Source organism: Monodon monoceros, unplaced genomic scaffold (genome assembly GCF_005190385.1).
Source record: "Monodon monoceros isolate NGI ecotype Baffin Bay Population unplaced genomic scaffold, NGI_Narwhal_1 Super_Scaffold_7, whole genome shotgun sequence".
In the NCBI taxonomy this organism is placed as follows: domain Eukaryota; kingdom Metazoa; phylum Chordata; class Mammalia; order Artiodactyla; family Monodontidae; genus Monodon; species Monodon monoceros.
Window position 1 is genome coordinate 59,259,671 of NW_021703784.1, and position 15,250 is coordinate 59,274,920.

At 39.3% G+C, this 15,250-nt stretch overlaps 1 pseudogene; it reads right to left on the reverse strand.

Moving 5' to 3' along the window:
- Positions 1-8,217: 8,217 nt before the first annotated feature.
- On the reverse strand, positions 8,218-10,074 carry LOC114887566 (annotated as a pseudogene).
- Positions 10,075-15,250: the final 5,176 nt, after the last annotated feature.

Below are 15,250 nucleotides of genomic sequence, written 5' to 3' on the forward strand. Positions count from 1 at the left end.
AAAAATCTCAAATAAACAATCTAAGCTTACACCTAAAGGAACTACAGAAAGAAGAAAAAACAAAACCCAAAGTTAGTAGAAGGAAAGAAGTCATAAATATCAGAGCAGAAATAAATGAAATAGAAACAAAGAAAACAATAGCAAAGATCAATAAAACTAAAAGCTGGTTCTTTGAGAAGATAAACAAAATTGATAAACATTTAGCCAGACTCATCAGAAAAAAGAGGGAGAGAACTAAAATCAATAAAATTAGAAATGAAAAAGGAGAAGTCACAGCAGACACTGCAGAAAACAAGTCATCCTAAGAGACTACTACAAGCAACTCTATGGCAATAAAATGGACAACCTGGAAGAAATGGACAAATTCTTAGAAAGGTATAACCTTCCAAGACTGAACCAGGAAGAAATAGAAAATATGAATAGACCAACCACAAGCAATGAAATTGAAACTGTGATTAAAAATCTTCCAACAAACAAAAGTCCAGGACCAAATGGCTACACAGGTGAATTCTATCAAACATTTAGAGAAGAGCTAACACCCATCCTTCTCAAACTCTTCCAAAAAATTGCAGAGGAAAGAACACTCCCAAACTCATTCAATGAGGCCACCATCACCCTGATACCACAACCAGACAAAGACACTACAAAAAAAGAAAATTACAGACCAATATCATGGATGAACATGATGCAAAAATCCTCAACAAAATACTAGCAAACAGAATCCAACAACACATTAAAAGGATCATACACCATGATCAAGTGGGATTTATCCCAGGGATGCAAGGATTCTTCATACGCAAATCAATCAATGTGATACACTATGTTAACAAACTGAAGAAGAAAAACCATATGATCATCTCAATAAATGCAGAAAAAGCTTTTGACAAAATTCAACACCCATTTAGGGTAAAAACTCTCCAGAAAGTGGGCATAGAGGGAATCTCCCTCAACATAATAAAGGCCATATGCGACAAACCCACAGCAAACATCATTCTCAATGGTAAAAAACTGAAAGCATTTCCTCTAAGTTCAAGAACAAGACAAGGATGTCCACTCCTACCACTATTATTCAACATAGTTTTGGAAGTCCTAGCCACGGCAATCAGAGAGGAAAAAAAATGAAACAAAGAAGTAAAACTGTCACTGTTTGCAGATGACATGATACTATACATAGGGAACCCTAAAGATGATACCAGAAAACTACTAGAGCTAATCAATGAATTTGGTAAAGTTGCAGGATACAAAATTAATGCACAGAAGTCTCTTGCATTCCTATACACTAATGACGAAAGATCAGAAAGAAAAATTAAGGAAACACTCCCATTCACCATTGCAACAAAAAGAATAAAATACCTAGGAATAGACCTACCTAAGGAGGTAAAACACCTGTACTCAGAAAACTATAAGATACTGATGAAAGAAATCAAAGATGACACAAACAGACGGAGAGATATACCATGTTCTTGGATTGGAAGAATCAACATTGTGAAAATGACTATACTACCAAAAGCAATCTACAAATTCAATGCAATTCCTATCAAATTACCAGTGGCATTTTTTACAGAACTAGAACAAAAAATCTTAAAATTCGTATGGAGACCCAAAAGACACTGAATAGCCAAAGCAGTCTTGAGGGAAAAAAACGGAGCTGGAGGAATCAGACTCCCTGACTTCAGACTATACTACAAACCTACAGTAATCAAGGCAATAGGGTACTGGCACAAAAACAGAAATATAGATCAATGGAACAGGACAGAAAGCCCAGAGATAAACCCATGCACCTATGGTCAACTAATCTATGACAAAGGAGGCAAGGATATACAATGGAGAAAAGACAGTCTCTTCAATAAGTGGTGCTGGGAAAACTGGACAGCTACATGTAAAAGAATGAAATTAGAACACTTCCTAACACCACACACAAAAATAAACTCAAAATGGATTAGAGACCTAAATGTAAGACCGGACACTATAAAACTCTTAGAGGAAAACATAGGAAGAACACTCTTTGACATAAATCACAGCAAGATATTTTTTGATCCACCTCCTAGAGAAATGGAAATAAAAACAAAAATAAACAAATGGGGCCTAATGAAACTTAAAACCTTTTGCAAAGCAAAGGAAACTACAAACAAGACGTAAAGACAACTCTCAGCATGGGAGAAAATATTTGCAAATGAAGCAACAGACAAAGGATTAATCTCCAAAATATATAAACAACTCATACAGCTCAATATTAAAAAAACAAACATCCCAGTCAAAAAATGGGCAGAAGGCCTAAATAGACATTTCTCCAAAGAAGACATACAGATGGCCAAGAAGCACATGAAAAGCTGCTCAACATCACTAATTATTAGAGAAATGCAAATAAAAACTACAATGAGTTATCACTTCACACCAGTTAGAATGGACTTCATCAGAATATCTACAAACAACAAATGCTGGAGAGGGTGTGGAGAAAAGGGAACCCTCTTGCACTGTTGGTGGGAATGTAAATTGATAGAGCCACTATGGAGAACAGTATAGAGGTTCCTTTAAAAACTAAAAATAGAATTACCATTTGACCCAACAATCTCACTACTGGGCATATACCCAGAGAAAACCATAATTCAAAAAGACACATGCACCCCAATGTTCATTGCAGCACTATTTACAATAGCCAGGTCATGTAAGTGTCAATAGAACTATGTATTGTCTATGTACACTCTTCCCATTATCTGATTCTTATCTTGTTGGAGCTGTCTTACTACTCAAGTTGCAGAAAATAGCAATGCAAAACACCTCCCTCACCCCAAACCCCACCCTCAAAAACACTCAGTTTGTGTTCCATTTGCACATGCATTTTAATAATTCTAATCTGTAAATGTGTCTGTTCTTTGGATTCTCATTAATGAGTTAAATAAAATCTTTTAATACATCTTTATACGTGTATTAGAATCATACTTCTTAAATTTTGAAAATGGCCTTTTAACAGTTTTGGCGGGGGTTTCCCTGGTGGCGCAGTGGTTAAGAATCCTCCTGCCAATGCAGGCAACACGGGTTTGAGCCCTGGTCCGGGAAGATCCCACATGCCGCGGAGCAGCTAAGCCTGTTCGCCACAAATACTGAGCCTGCGCTCTAGAGCCCGCGAGCCACAACTACTGAGCCTCCGTGCCACAACTACTGAAGCCCGCGCACATAGAGCCCGTGCTCCACAACAAGAGAAGCCACCGCAATGAGAAGCCCGCGCACCGCAACGAAGAGTAGCCCCAGCTTGCTGCAACTAGAGAAAGCCCAGGCAGAGCAACGAAGACCCAATGCAGCCAAAAATAAATAAATTATTTTTAAAAAACAGTTTTGGGGGTCTGCCACTAAGATGCATTCATCTGATGAACCAGGTAAACTTCATCAGCAGAGATGTGCTTAAGCCCAGGCCCATCTCTTCTTGGCTCCCAGAGGTGAATCCAAAGTGACAAGCCATCTTTGTTGTTTTTCTAATTTAATTTTCCTCTCTACTAATTTTTTATTTTTGGTTTTGGTTTTTGATTCATGTATACCCAATACTCATTAGTGGCAGCAATGACTGAGAATTTTGTTTTATGGTCTGACCATTTAGAGATCTCTGTAAATGGACTAATGGATTACAGAGATCATTTCTCTGTTGGGTGAGAGATGATGGAGAATTTGGATTGTTAGTCATTTTTGTTAGTTTGTCAATTTTGAGCCCAAATCAATTGAGTCCTTTGCCCATTGGGAGGGAAAACAACTCTTTCATACCAGGACTGGTGAGGTTTGGGGTTTCTGCATTTACTCTTGACCTGTGACTGAAATTTTAGAATCCAAGCTATAAGCCCTCTTTATCTGTCTCTGTATGTCTGTGTGTCTGTAGTTCAGAAAGGCCTTTATCCCTCATTGTGTAAATGTGTAATATTTTCTTATTTCCAGAGGGTTCTAATGAATTTGATTATAAAGTCTCATGTTAATTGAGTTCTTTTCTGATTGACTGATAGAGATAAATAAGTGCTTAAATAAAGCAAATATTCCTAAGATTCCCAGAAAGTAGTGAAAATGAACTCCTTTAAATGTGTTACACTAATAAAATGTTCTTACAGAAACCACTCAATAACATGTTAAAAATTCCAGCTTATAAATTTAAGTAAATCTTTGGAAAATGAGTAGTTTAGTATTTGGGGTTTAGGAAAAACAGCTATATTTCCTCTAATTTATTAATGTTAAGTGTAATTCCCAACAGTATTCTACTTAGATATGTTTTTTCTACATTTATACAAGTTTATTGATCAAATAAGTTAACATTATTCATAATGTTAAAGATTATGAAAAATGAAAATTTGTTTTTCACTAATCGAATCATTATTCAGAAAAACTTTTATTTCAACAGTAACTTTGTTTTGCAATATGTCAGCTTGAAGAAAATTTTCAAGAGTTTTTGGTAACTTAAAACCTTGGACTGATATTAAAATTAAGTTAATTAATGGATAATCATTGGATACCAAGATCACTCTTAAGTAAGACAGACTACTGGACATTGATTACTAAGCGTAATTTTAAGTTTATATACTTTTGCGTCTTATATGCTGTAAGAGACTGTATCTTTGGGTCTGTTAATGAATATGTTCATTTTTGCCACTTTGATAAATTGTACCGTAAGGGATATAAGTGTCTGTGGAAAGTTTTGTTATGTGTAGCTATGAACCCTGCTGGTCTGTTAAAAAGCTAAAAAGCTGGTATCTGGGACTTCTCTGGTGGTCCAGTGGTTAAGACTCCACGCTTCCACTGTAGGGGGCATGGTTTCAATCCCTGATCAGGGAACTAAGATCCTACATTCTGCGCTGCCAAAAAATAAAACATAAAATAAAAGGCTGGTATGTGACATAGTTTCCACATGAGGCACGGCCAAAAAAAAATAAAATAAAATAAAAAGCGGGTATGTGACATAGTTCACAACTATCCACCTCCTCCCTCCCCCCCACCCTAATTTTCTCTGAAACGGAAGTTACTTTGGTTGAAACTTAGAATTTATGCTAGTGGTTGAGACTGTATTGAGGAGCAACAGAGAAATACAACTGTGTGTGCTCCTGTTTCTCGAGAAAAAAAGCGTAGTTTTGTCCTAAAGCGATGGTTCTCAAGGTTTTGTCTGTATGTTTTGTTTTGTCTCCAAAGCCCCCTTTGCACTCTTCAAACATATTGAGGACCTTAAAGGGAGAAGGGGGCTAGGGATGGTACATTTAATTATCAACACAACATATTGGAAACTGAATTGAGAAATGTTTATAATTCTTATTTGTTGAGTTATTTGAAGATAGCAACAATGACTGCATTGCCTATTAATAACATGTTTGTGTTATGAAATTCATTCTGACATTGTAGACGCCATGAGATGGGTCCTAAAATAAAGTGTCAGTTTGTTCCAGAATATAAAAGAACAGGATGAAGGGCAAAATTTGGAAATAATCTACCATTTTAACTGTTTTTAAGTGTACTTTAGTATGTCTACATTGTTGTGCCACGGTCACCACCATCCATCCCCAGAAATTTTTCAACTTCCCAAACTGAAACTTCGCACCTGTTAAACAACTAACTCCCCATCCCACCCTCCCTCCAACCCCTGGCAACCACCATTCTACTTTCTTTCTGGAAATAAATTTTATTTGCCTTGGTTTATAATACCTGAGTCTGAAAAGCTATGAAATATGTTAAAGTTTCACCACAGTTTGCTTGATTTTGATGGCCATGTTTCCCTGGCTTACTGCTTATTGTCTTTACCTCCAATATGGAAAGTTCTTTTTGTGTGTGTACTTTGCCTATATAGCAAAAGATTTTGTGTCTTATAATATGTTAATTGTATTATGCTCTTGATTATTTTTAAAAAGCAAACAAAGGTTCCTCACTTAGAAAAGAGCTAAGATTCTTTACAATCATGTTACATTCTGTACATATTTTTAGATGTTTTATTGTCCCTTTCAAATGACAACATTTGAAAAACAACAACAACTGTTGTTTCTGAGGCACCCATGATCCTATCTTAAGAATTCAAATCTCCTGACAACTCTTGATTTTTGCCTCCCTAAACCTATCTTTGAGATTTCCCAGTGGGTCTCTCAAACCCCAAAAGATCTGTTCTTTTACCTTATGAAAGAGGGGTATTATTTCTAAATAATTAGGTTTTATTTATGTTGTTATTGATGAGTTTCATGGAAAGATTTGTCAAATCAGAAAAGATGCTTAGCCTTCCCTAGGTTAAATTTGTATAGGTAAAATATTATTGCTGTAACTATTTTAGTACTTGAATGATTCATGGGAAGGCCCTGGAGATTTATCGGTGCTTCTGTTTATCTGTATCCCGATGATGCTTTGCCTGATGTTAGGCAACAACAAAATAGTGTTGTTAGTCATACTTTTAGTTATTATTTAAAACTTTTATTTGGTTGGAATCTTTCTTCTTTAACTTGAATCTAGCGTCTTCTAGGCCAGTGGTTTTCATTTGGGGATAAATATCAGACTTATCTGTAGAGTTTTAATTAAAATACGGATGTTTTAGACCTACTCCAAATCTCGTTACTTGATATTCTTGATACATACTTGGTATATTTTTAGTGTATTACATATATATATTAAGACTCAAGAATTTTGCATATCTCAAGAATTTTTCCTCTGTAACAAGTATGTTCATCCATTTTTATAAACCAGATGTAAAATTCAGTATCTTCTTTGAAAATAACCTTAATCATTATGTGCATAGACATTTTGTCATAGCTTTTTATGTTTATTTATTTATTTGGATTAGCATTGTTTTGCATGACAGAAACAACTAAATTTCCTTGTCAGTTGCATCATGCTTGTTATGAACTCTCTCCAGAAATTACCATAGTTATTTTAAGTCTCTGGCATCTACAGATAGTTTTTTGTATTGCTTGGAAGCTTCCCTGAAGTCTCTGCAATCAGCTGCAGAGGCCAGATCACGTCCTTGACAAAGATACATGGTCCCCAGAGCCCAAGGAAAAGGACTGTACCAGGTACTTCAAACTACTGACACTTCAACGAATAGATCTTGGGTACGGGCTTCTGATGTCATCACTTAAACAACTTTAAGACAGTACTGAAGGGAAAAAAAAGAAAAAAAGACCATACTGTTGGGCTAGATCAGGATTTCCAGAACCCTTTTTAGTAAGAAGCAGATGGGTTCATGATGCTGCTAACCCAAGATCCAGCAGAACAAGAATTTATTACATAGAATGGATGAACTAATGAGAGAGGATTGTAGCTACTTGTTTGGAATATTGTTGATATTGTTTTAATGTTCTATTTTCTGGATACATAAGGAAGCCCTTTTCCTTTCTTGTTAACTTATTTATAAGCCATAACAATTTAGTAGATTCTGATTTTGTAAACTGATATGAAACATCTTTAGATGATGTTTTATTCTCCCTACTTGATTCCCCTTCCAAATTCAGAAACTTTTATTAAATATTCTTACTTTTAAATGGCAACTTAGTTATTTGCATAGGTTCAATAAGAATCTACCCTCCTTTTTACTAAATATAATTGGAAAAATGGTTATGTAATCAAGGCCTTGTCTGGAATGTCATATTTGAAAATGATGCTTATTTAATTGGGTACGACCAGTCACTGTCTTTTTTTCCCCTAAAACTATTTTAAATGTTTTTGCATTCAAACATTCACCCCCAGATTATGGAGTACGAACTAGCCATTTACACTTTTTCTTTTGTAAAATGGCAATGCTTTTTTAAAATAATATTGTCAATAGGTTGCTCATTTCTGTTACTTCAGACACAAAATTCAAAATCAGCTTTTTTCCACCCTTGATTCTTTTGGATTGCTCCAACTTTCTTCCGTGTGCTTACATAGGAAACAAAATACTGTTATAAAAAAATGCTTTTTTTTAATGTTTCAATTAGTCTGTTAATTATGAAGATTAGCTGTTCAAAGCAGTACTGTTGGGCTTCCCTGGTGGCGCAGTGGTTGAGGGTCCGCCTGCCGATGCAGGGGACACGGGTTTGTGCCCCGGTCCGGGAAGATCTCACATGCCGCGGAGCAGCTGGGCCCGTGAGCCATGGCCGCTGATCCTGTGCGTCGGGAGCCTGTGCTCCGCAACGGGAGAGGCCACAACAGTGAGAGGCCCGCTTACCGCAAAAAAAAAAAGCAGTACGGTTATTCTTGTCTCCTTTTATCCTCCATTACTGACACAAAGACCTAAGTCCCCTAACTGGTGCTTTTCTGTATCTGAATGGCTGCAACACAGCCGAACAGCTTTTCTGGTGTGAGATCCTCTGCCAATTTATTTAGAAACTGTGCTATGTGAATAAAGTATACCTGAAGGAAAATGTATTCATATAACTGGAGGATTCCTGTCCCAGTTCTAAATAAAAATTCCTCCCCATCTCTGCAAAATACATCCCAGCCTGGACTGGCTGGATCAAGTAGAATAGTGACTTGTGATGCTATGTGAATATCCAGTCTAGCAAGTATATGCCAGTGTGAAAACGTAAGACTACTTGATATGGAGAAAATGTGTAAAGAGACTGCCCTCAAAGAATACTTCAGATGTTCCAAAATATTTCAACATCTTGCTGCAATCCACACAGAAAAAGTCCAGTTGGGATGGCTTATTCATGCGATTTCCAAATGCAATGAAGGCAACTGCCTCTTCCAAACTGAGAATGAACAATGCCACAATGAAAGACACCCCTTGGACATAACCAACATCAGGTCTGTAACATGAATATGCTCCTGAGATACTGTATAAAACATCCTGATATGGACCATCCTTCTGAAAGATGTAGAGAGATGGAAAGGCATAGGATATATCCAGCTTAATTCGAGACCAGCATCTGAAGAATCATCATTCTGGACCAGCATTATAGAGAATTATATGTTTAGATAGAAGTTGTTGGGGCTTCCCTGGTGGCGCAGTGGTTGGGGGGCCCGCCTGCCGATGCAGGGGACACAGGTTCGTGCCCCGGTCCAGGAAGATCCCACATGCCGCGGAGCGGCTAGGCCTGTGAGCCATGGTCACTGAGCCTGTGCGTCCGGAGCCTGTGCTCCGCAATGGGAGAGGCCACAACAGTGAGAGGCCCGCGTACTGCAAAAAAAAAAAAAAAAAAAAAAAAAGTTGTTTTACTGAAGCTTTCCCACCATTTCTTTCCTTTGGGGAGGAATACTGCATAAAGTTCAGGAGTGATAATTATTTAGTCCACTTACTACAGCTAGACTCCAAGCTTTACCATGAACACTAGGGGGCAATCCCTGTACCTCAATTCTATAAGCTTTTTCCTACTATGAATTTCTTCCCTCATCCAAATTACCATTGCATTTGCAATATTTTCTTCTTAATTTTTTTTGATGTACTGCTTTAATTTCTCAATTTTAAGACTCAGCTCAAAGGTCTTGTGTTCTCGTCACTGATTTGGCAGGAAGATTTTCTTGGAGTAAGCAAAGATTTCAACAGGACACAAAAGCAATCGTCAATCATATGATGGCCCATACTCAAGAATCAGAAAGGTGGTAGAAGGTGGCTCAAATTCAAAATTCTTATGTCTTAAAGACTGAAACGGTGATTTATAGGTCCTCCCTGTTCATGCTTTTTTCCTGCTGAATGTTTTTTGGATTTTCTGAAGATTCTCTCTGGGAGGGACTTTATCAAATAATTTCCAACAAGGAACACTGTGGACAACTGATCTGAGTTCCTTTTGTCCTTTTTGGAAAAGGTTTCAGACAACCAGGGGCAGGTAGAGGGGCTCTCTGGAAGAGGAGGGAGAGAATAACGCCCTCTGATTCCCATCTGCTTCAAGTTCATGGTCTTTGGTATCTGCAGCCGCCAGGCAGCTGCTTTGCGGAGGACAGGCTGCCCATACCAGCAGTGGCCTCATCACCAGGCCCCTCCAGGTAGACATGACCACAGGAACAAGGGAAGAGGCTCCCTGCCCACCTGGGGAAGCGTGGCTGGTGCCTGACCAGTCACTTTTAGGGAACTAAGGTTGACTTTATTGAAACCGTGCTGACAAAACCCTCCTGGTACCTGCCTTACAGGGTCCAGCTGGTAAGGAAGCTCACTTCCATGACCGGCCAGGAGGCTAGATGTTTTGAGGACTTCGAGAGGAGAGGAAGTCACCCAAAGCGTATAAGTACTGCAGATGAAACCTGGTGGATCAAGTTTCTTGGGCGTGGCTACCTAGCCTCAGGATAGCAAGTAATAGAGGATCTTAGAAGTCCAACCTGAGATTCCTTATGGAAACCTCCAGCAGAGTAAACTTAAAGAAGGCCTTTATGCTAAACTAACATTCTTGCTGCACCTATGTAAATAATCAGGCCAAATCTAATGAGGCCACATTCATTTTGTGATCAGGAATCTTTGAAATTCTTTTTGATCAAAAGTAGGGAAACTGTAGGGGAAATTTTGTGCTTAAATGGAAAAATAAGTGTTTATTTTAAAGCAAACCTGGGTTGTCTGATTCTGATTCTGTAAACTGTAGATAACTGACAGGAATGCCAAATAATTCTTGTCTATAGACATGCAAACAAATTCTATATGGGGAGAAATAGTCAAAAGAACAATTTTGGCTCTATTTGTACATTCTTTTCCATATTCCTGACCTATAACTGTGTCTGTTATTGATAATATCCTTTGACCCAGTTGTATCACTTCACTTGTTTTCTATGAATGAGTTAAATAAAATCTTCAACTTGTGTTTATTCTTATATCTGTATGAGAGTCATGATTTTACCTGCTTTCGAAAATTATCTTTTAATGCCTGCTTGGAACTAAACCACCCTTTAATGGCTGATCACCTGTGCCCTGAGTCTTCGCCTCAGCCCCAGAGGGCCTTACAGACTTTCAGACAACAGCATCAAAGAGACTTTTGAGGCGGCCCAGTTTGGTGACCTTCCAAACAACATAGCACAGGAACTTCCTAGAGGCTTTATGGCGGCAGCCCTACAGTTTGAGGTGGCCTGAGACTTCTTGGCTGACATTGTCCTGGCTCCTCTTAAAGGCTGTGTACACCCCAAAAGTACACTTCAGGAGAAAAATACACATTCAAGACCCTCATAGACTAACTCTCACAGACAAGAGTGAGATAGTTGAAGCACTGCCACATGGGGTTTCAGAAGCTTGTTTAAAGCCATGTGAAGCTTCATGCTTGTGTCTAGATGGCAGGTAGACTGGGGGCGGGGGGCTCATATTTTCCTCAAGGAGGACACCACATGGTCAAGCAAGTCATGACCCAGGAGGGCACAGCCTGTGGTAAAATCGGTGTGTGAAGATGCAGGTGGTCTGAGCTGCTGCACAGGTATCCTTTGCATTCTTCTAGCAAGCGATTATCATGTTATCGTCTATGAACTGACCTGGGATGTATTAGCCGTCTCTAAAGTTGGATGCACACATCTCAGGAACGATTACTCAGGACAGCCTTTCTTAATTTTCATGTTTGCGTATGTGTTTAATATATTAGTAGTACATGCATATAATTTGCAAATACACATATATTGAGGTTGCACGTCCAACTTTTTTCTCATAGGATGTGCAATCAAGATTAGAAAATTGGATATATCATGTAAACATCTTGCCACTGCATTTCCCAAGTAGACTCACCAAATTGGTATTGGGAAGGTTTGACCATTGTGCACATTTATCCCACAATTCATTCAGAAAAAGCATGCCAACCTTGCTGATTATTTTCCTGAGAATTTGTCCTCTGAAATTAAGGACTTTATCTTGCTCGTTTCTCTATTTCTAATACTTAGAAAGGCGATTGGAACATAGTAAATACTCAATATTTGTTTAATGAATTTTACAGTGGTTTAACTCAATATCCTATGTTTAACAATCATTCCTCCACTATATTGGCCTTCATGGCTTAGAAATTGGAAACCTTATTTTTATAACACGGATGTGAATGAACATATTCACCAAGAGTCATGTGGAAGTTTCCTTAAAATGCCAGACCTCATAAATCTTGTTAGTCCCATACACTTTGACCAGAGCCATATTCAGTTCCACTTAGGGTGACCAACCATCCCAGTTTTCCTGAGACCGAAGGTTTTCTTGGGACAGAAGACTTTTGGTATTAAAACAGGGACAGTCCTAAGCAGACCGAGATGGGTTGGTCACCTCAGTTCCACTGGGCACCTGTAAAGAACTGTTCCTTTTTCTCTACGATGTTGTAAACGAGCAGTAGCACGTGAACATCAGCTTTCTATGGACCCTAGAAAGCAGGACAAGATGAAACAGCCCCAGAGCGGGGGTACACATATACTTTTCTCAGTCCTGAATAACATTGCTTAAAATCACCACCATTGCTGATCAGTTTTCAGTGCCCAACACAATAGTGCTTGGTCTTATTCACAAAAGGATACAGACTTGTGAAGATATGATGGTATTGTACCCTCTCCCCAGGCTGTGAAACAAAGTGTGGGTTAGCTGCATATTTATAACCACCCTCCAACATAAGAGCATACCCAAAAAAAGACCCAAAGCTGGAGATGTCCCTTCTTGGTTTTTTTTTTTTTGTCCTTCTCTTTTGTAACTGGACCACCCAAATGAACCACATACTGGAAACCTGAGGCTGTCCACATGGTGAGATCTGACAAAAGTTACATTGTGATGATGCCCAAAGGTGATGTTTCACAGGGTTGTGGTCCCTCACAGCCATAGCAGGGTGGGGGAGAACAGCCATTGAACACAAAGACCACCTTAGTTTCTTGATCAGGGAGAAACCATCCAGGAAGTGGTGCCTGACAAACCCTTGCCCCCCAGGAAGACATGGCATGTTAGATAACCCCTCATCTGTGAGCCAAATAGCACAAACTTTGGATGAAAAGGAGCAGCAATGAAGGGGGTGATAGAGGCAGCTCTTTTTCTGGTGAGAAGTAAAGCTTGTACACAGCCAAAACTTATGGACATCAGCATAACCACTGAAAGGGGTCGGTGTCTTATTCTATTCTCCTCATCTGCTCGGGGCTGTCTTGTTGAGAGCTGGCCCGGGACTCACATATACTGACTCAGAACCATGTTAAAAACTGTGAGCAGGACCCCACTATTCACCAGAAAGGCCCTGGCTTCTGGCAACTTCTGCGAAGGTTAAAGAATCCAGAAAGTGGCTGATTAAGGTTTTGTCCTGTATGTTCAACAGCTTTCCACCCTAAGCCACATGTTAGCCACCTGTCACCCCCAACCCTGGACAACTGAAGTCCACGGGATGTGTTTGGGTTCATTACCTGACCAGAAGAATGTTTTATTTATCCTCTGTTCACCCCATTTTTTCTAACAGCCCCTATTAACGTTGGCAACACATCTGCAACAAGCTTTGAATTACTCTAACATATCTGATGTTCTGGGTAAGTTCAGCTGCCATCTCCACCACGGAACAGTGATTTGTTTGACCCCTATCCAAGCTGCCAGAGCTGAATGTAATATTCAGGATACATTTACTTCAGGTTTTATTTAGAATCTCTGGGTATCCCTTTGGCCATTTTCTGGGATGTTAAACAAAAATAAAATCCATGGAAATATTCAGTAGCCCCAGTATGACCCACAAGCCTTTTCCAGTGCATATCACTTTCCAGAAATTTATCTACCCCCAGACATCATTCTTTGGGGTCCCAGTTACCTCCAAGCTTCCCCTGAACATTTCCCTATTTTCCTATCTCAGAAGCCCTCTGCACTCCCTCCACTGGGTCCCGGCTGAGCTGGGTAACCCAGCGCAATGGACAGTGACTTGGCTGCCATGACAGGCTGTACAGGTGGCCTTGGCACAGCAACTATGGTTGTGGGAGGCATAGCTCTCAAGTGGGCTCGCAGCTCTGTCTTAAAATCTTCCTTGTTGGGCTTTCCTGGTGGCACAGTGGTTAAGAATCTGCCTGCCAATGCAGGGGACACGGGATTGAGCCCTGGTCTGGGAAGATCCCACATGCCACAGAGCAACTAAGCCCGTGAGCGACAACTACTGAGCCCGCGGGCCTAGAGCCCTTGCTCTGCAGCAAGAGAAGCCACCGCAATGAGAAGCCTGTGCACCGCAATGAAGAGTAGCCCTCACTCGTCGAAACTAGAGAAAGCCTGCGCACAGCAACGAAGACCCAACGCAGCCAAATAAATAAATTAAATAAATAAATAAATTTATTTAAAAAAAAAATTCTCCTTGTTATTTTCAGGCAGACTGCTGACAGGCCTGGTCAGCATCCACTGACCTGAATGCCCTTTTCTACATCATCAAGTCCCATTTTAACTTCCTGCTGTGATGATGACATTTATCTTCACTGGATTCACACAGTATCTCTTTTCACTTTCTGTGTAATCACACCTAAATCACAATCAGAAAATAGTATTTAAAAATAACTGTTAAATGCCTCTGAAAAATGCACACACATAGACATACACTTGCCCTTTTGTATCTTTTTTTTTAACATCTTTATTGGAGTATAATTGCTTTACAATGGTGTGTTAGTTTCTGCTGTATAACAAAGTGAATCAGATATACATATACATATATCCCCATATCTCCTCCCTCTTGCATCTCCCTCCCACCCTCCTTATCCCATCCCTCTAGGTGGTCACAAATCTCCTAGCTGATCTCCCTGTGCGTCAGAAAGAGAAAAGCAAATACCGTATGCTAACACATATATATGGAATCTAAAAAAAAAAAAAAAGCTTCTGAAGAGCCTAGGGGCAGGACAGGAATAAAGATGCCCTTTTGTATCTTGCCCTAAAAATCATTTCTGGCAGTAAGTCAGAAAGAGAAAGACAAATACCGTATGCTAACACATATATATGGAATTTAAGAAAAAAAAATGTCGTGAAGAACCTAGGGGTAAGACAGGAATAAAGACGCAGACCTACTAGAGAATGGACTTGAAGATATGGGGAGGGGGAAGGGTAAGCTGTGACAAAGCAAGAGAGTGGCATAGACGTATATACACTACCAAACGTAAGGTAGATAGCTAGTGGGAAGCAGCTGCATAGCACAGGGAGATCAGCTCGGTGCTTTGTGACCACCTAGAGGGGTGGGATAGGAAGGGTGGGAGGGAGGGAGACGCAAGAGGGAAGAGATATGGGAACATATGTATATGTATAACTGATTCACTTTGTTATACAGCAGAAACTAACACACCATTGTAAAGCAATTATACTCCAATAAAGATGTAAAAAAAAAAGTGCTAGATTAAAAAAAATTCACTTCTGGCAAATAATCTTACATAGTTTTGCTTGTTTTTATTTCACTCTGCTGGTGGCACTGGTATT